Here is a 5015-nt window from a genome sequence, read left to right as displayed (position 1 = left end):
TAAATCCCGGTATATGGGAGGATCCAATTTTTCATATATTTTCTCACGTTGCAGTAAAAATTTTCTTTTCTTAAATGTGTCAAACAAAGAAAGTAACAACTTTTTCTTCTTAACCTTTTCGATCCATAAACCAAACGAGACCATGACTCGTGACTCCATAACAGCCACATCTCTTTCTTATAGTTTTAGGTCGGAACTTAGCCTGATTTAGGGGTAGTTGATTAGGACCTAAATTTAGTAAATTACATTGAAGTGATTAATCTAAGAAATAATTATTGCGACGAAACGTGGCTGGATGTGAGTGGTTGGGGAGGGTGATGTTGATCTGAGATGGGGCGGTGCTCATGATTGGTCGGTTTGCAGGTCGGTTTGCATGATCGCTCCATTTCTCACCATTATTGGTTTTGGCCTAATTAATTATTTGTTTTGGAATTCTTAATTTCAAGAATTTGTTTGATGATATTGATGCATACTATGCATCAACTATTTTAAAATAATATATAAAAATAAATAATCTGTTGCACAGGTAAATAAGTCATCCAGTAATATTGTGACATGTGTAAAAAAATTACAATTTTAAGGACTTTTTAATTATGTTATACGTGAATTGTTCAAAACTTTGTAACGAGGGTCGTAAATGTTGTAATTACTTAGTTTACCACTGTAATTATCACTAAATACGTTAAATGTGGTATTTGTAGTAAAGATATCATGAATGGTGTAGTTTACTTAAAAAAGGACCATAATTACATAAAAAATAACTATTTTACAATATTAACGACTTCAGATAATTTAGGTCTGATTATTAATATTTACAATATTCGTTGTCACTAGAGATAAAATTATCGTTATTTTCGTAAAAAGGATCGTATTTCAAGTAATATAAAAAATACAACTATATTTACCAGTTATACTTTAGTTGTTGTAATTTATAGTAAAACACGTTGTATTATAAGTAATTATCTCAATCACAACAAAATTTACATAAAGTAAGGTATTAATTACTAGATAAAGGACTTTATTACACAAACAACTTATTTACCATATGTACATCAATTTTACCACTAGTACAACAATTTGTTGTTAGATTGGTAAAATAGTTCTCAAACTTGTAATTGAAGAAATTACTACAAATACAAGCTTGATTACTACTTTTTCAACAATTCGTCGACTTATGAATCAAATGGTTCTCATATAAAAAACTACCATGAAATCGATATTAATTACTACTTTCACCTCAATTGTCGATAAATGATGTAAAAACGTCGTCACATAACTTAAAACTTCTTAAAGTTAAAGGACATGATTTACAATATAAACATTCTCATTACATCATAAGGGTCTCAACGACGATTTACTCATATTAATAATATTTTACTTGTATAACAACACATATGTTATTTTATTGGTATACATATTTGTCTAAGTTGTAAAATAAAATTTAACTGATTTTTGTTTTTTTTTTGTTTTTCTTTCTTTAAAGAAAATCAATTTGGCTTGCCATCCCCCCGATGCCTTATCTCTTTACAACTCATCTCCCTAGTTTTCTTCACTTATCCTCTGCAAATTCAAACCCTAAAGCTTCAATTTTCTCCTCCCTAAAGGACTCCAGCCGCGCGTCTCTCTCTAATCCCCAGCTTCGAATCTAAACCTCATTGCCTGAGCGCAACTCATCATCTCCTCCACCGTCGTCGCCACGGTTGTCCTCAGCAAATTCGACAACACTGCTGCAAGGATCATTCGACAATCATAACATACTCGATCAGGAATCCTCTATCCACCGGGGGACACGCTCTGCTGTCCCCGGGACCGATCAGAGAAACTCCAGCCGAGTCAGTAAGATACTCGATCGGGAATCCTCTTTCATATCATTGCATATATGCGGGCAAGGTACATCTAATGTGATCAAGGTTCTAATCACTTGTATATTTTCAGTGAGGTGGAAATCATGGAGTTCCAAGTCTCTAAGATTGATGATTGGATTATGAACAATATTAAGAACATTGTTCATTCATTGGCTACTGCTCATTAAGGAAATCGTATCGGGTTTAAATCACAGCAGGTCCCTACCGATGGCACCAAATCGAAGCAGCTCAGACATAAAATTAAATTTTTAAAATTGTGTTGATATATGTAATTTTGTTTTTTTGTTTTTTCTAGTATTGCTAGTTCGACACAAAATTGCAGAACAAATTGTTCATACTTAATGCAAATTGTTTGGTTGACATCATTTCTGTATCTGTCATCTACTATATATTAGTGTTTTTCAGAAGAGGTTATGTATATTCATAAGTTCCAGTAGTTTATGCCCATGGTTCCTAATGAATGTGTTAGTCTACTAGATTTACATTGCCTGGAAATATAGAAGACACATCTCAATTTCTTTCAAAGCACATGGTGCCACAAACTCTCCAGACTCATACAATTCAGTGCAGCAAAAACGTAAAACCATGGTTGCTCGATGATGCATATTCTCCACTTGTGTTCGCTACATTGTAGACATCCAACGTTTTTCAATAGGATTCAGAAACGTAACAAGCACTAAACCAATCCTCAAAATAGTATGTCAATGATCCTGAAAGTGATTGGAAAGTAGAAATAACACATACTGATAGTACCAAAGCCAAATTACCTAGTATCCATAACTGTGTGAAAAAAAATGTCATATGTAAAACTAGCTCTAAAAATTGTCATCTTTTGCCTGCGAACTCTTTTCTTGTTTTTCATGTGCTCGGCATCTCTGTCTCTGAGCAGAACAAACCAACCTCAACGAAGTGACTTTCCTTGGTGTGATTGTACTCAGTCTCTTGTAGTTCTTTCTAACACCAAAACCCATGACCTTTACATAAGTGTAGTAAAAAGACTCGGCTTCCTCAATAGTCTTAAACTTCTGCCCTTTAATGTCTTCTGTAGACAACTTATCATATTGAACTCCCTTGTATTCCATCTCATTACCATCACTTTATTTAAAAACTGAAGGTTCGCGCGGTCCATCAATGCCTATAAAAGAAAATGAAAACAAAAATATATTAAGCCCCTTTAAATTAGCTTAATAAGACACTAGCACAGACTAAGCATTGACTAGACTCTTGTATTAAAAGCTGCATAAATGAACAGACTTCTTCATCGATCTGTTTCTAACAACTAGGTGGGGTAGGATGACGGTGCATTAAGATAGTTAAACTATAGTGTTCCTTTCAAGTTTAAGACCATGATAGATAAGTCCAACTGTACTTTTTGGCAGGTGAAAAATATTGTACTAGTTCATGCACTGAACGAAGTTTGCAGGGTTTATAATTTTATATCCTTTGTATCACCTTAATGGAATAAGTCTGAGATTTTTGCAAGACAAACCCAAACACAAGTCTGAGATTTTATTTTGTATGTATCATGAACTGATGAAAGGAATAAGGAATTGAGAAATTTTATTCACACATACATAGTTACTAGATACACATACCTAAATTTTTTTTATTCATTATTTTGCTTAAACTTACATTAGTGCCCCTCTTTTAAATAAATAAATAAAAAAAGATATAACCAACTCCAGAACATAGCAACTCTTCCACCCCAATTTCAAGCTTACATTTCATATATGTTATTGTCTTGGCATATAATTGTGATAAAGCTTTAACAACAGCAGAACATATTGCAAATCTCATGAATGATGAACAAGATATTTATCAAGTACCAAAACATTATCATTCGCCAACACTGAACTTTTTATTAACTGAAGCTAGAGCACAAATCAACACATTTAAATCTAACAAGGGTGTCTTTCAAAACGACTTCATTCTATACACAAGTACGTGATTCAGAATCTAAATGAACTAGTCAAAGCACTAGCAAGTAGCAACTACCAAGCCTCATCAAATCTGTTCAGTTATATTCATCAAAGTACCAATACTAATCAAGGTTTGGTCTGGCTGCGTTTTGCTCCTAGCTTATGATCTATTGGATCCATTCAATTACCCAGAAACAAAGACTTCATAAACAGGAAAACCAAGACAATTCATTATGACATAGAAGAGAACAGACTAATGTTTTTAATTGTATATAACCGTATACCATAGAAACTGACTGAAGCATTTGATCGAACAGGTGGTGCGCATCAAATTTTAAGCATTTTGATTCAACCATATTATCAAATAACACACCAAGACCAGTGGAATCAGTACAAGTAACGCACCAAATTATCAATTAAATACCCACAACATGATCTAGCAGCTTTCTGATAGCAAAAACTCATACCCAATTGTCATCGAACTAAACTGATATCAAATTGATTCTAAACAAAAACCCAAACACCCAACAACTAATTCATACCTTAAACTCTTCAAATTGAGGAGAATCTTCTGATGTGGAGAACTAGAGATGAATGGGATAAATGGATGAAAGAGGTACCCTCCCAAAAAGAAAAAGATGTGTCTGTCAGGTTCAGTTCTTCTTAGTTGGGTTGGGCGAGTTCGACCAAAAATGCTATCCTCTTCTCGAAAGCTTCGCGGGGACTACTTTACGACGACGGACGACCGCCCATTGGGGTTTACTGCACAAGGCCCCTGCAGAGGAAAAGATTTATCCCAGCGAATAGAAGATGCTCTCCTCTTCTCTTCACTTTGGGTTTTATCTTAGCAAATCGGTGCAAATCGATATGTTTCTAAGAAGTTAGGTTTTTTAAAATTCTGTTTTAATTATATTTTTTATATATAAATTATAAAATTATATGTTACCTGGTAAACAAGTTACCAATATTGAATAATCTAAGCCGTTAGATATATTCAAAGTTTTATTATATCCAACGGTTAAGAATATTCAAAAGAGTTGATGCATGTTATGCATCAACTCACCCTAGAATTTTCCCCATTTATAATTTGATTTTGTTTATTTCATAGATTATTGTTCCAATGCTACGTCGTGGATCAAATACATACTTGAGTCCAGTTTGACATTGAGTTTTGAGGATTAAAATCACTATTTTAGGTAAATTTTCTGTTTTGTAAAATCTTAAAACGTGT

At 33.5% G+C, this 5015-nt stretch overlaps 1 non-coding gene across 1 annotated transcript; it reads right to left on the bottom strand.

Annotated features, from left to right (window-relative positions):
* Positions 1–2361: 2361 nt before the first annotated feature.
* On the bottom strand, positions 2362–4612 carry LOC101311208. Its single transcript, XR_185073.1, has 2 exons — positions 4327–4612; positions 2362–3000 (listed from the first exon to the last, which is right to left on the bottom strand). It is a non-coding gene; the product is annotated as an uncharacterized LOC101311208 (transcript).
* Positions 4613–5015: the final 403 nt, after the last annotated feature.

Source organism: Fragaria vesca, linkage group LG6 (genome assembly GCF_000184155.1).
Source record: "Fragaria vesca subsp. vesca linkage group LG6, FraVesHawaii_1.0, whole genome shotgun sequence".
Lineage (NCBI taxonomy): Eukaryota > Viridiplantae > Streptophyta > Magnoliopsida > Rosales > Rosaceae > Fragaria > Fragaria vesca.
The sequence above is the reverse complement of the archived record's forward strand: the minus strand, read 5'-3'. Positions and strand labels throughout refer to the sequence as shown.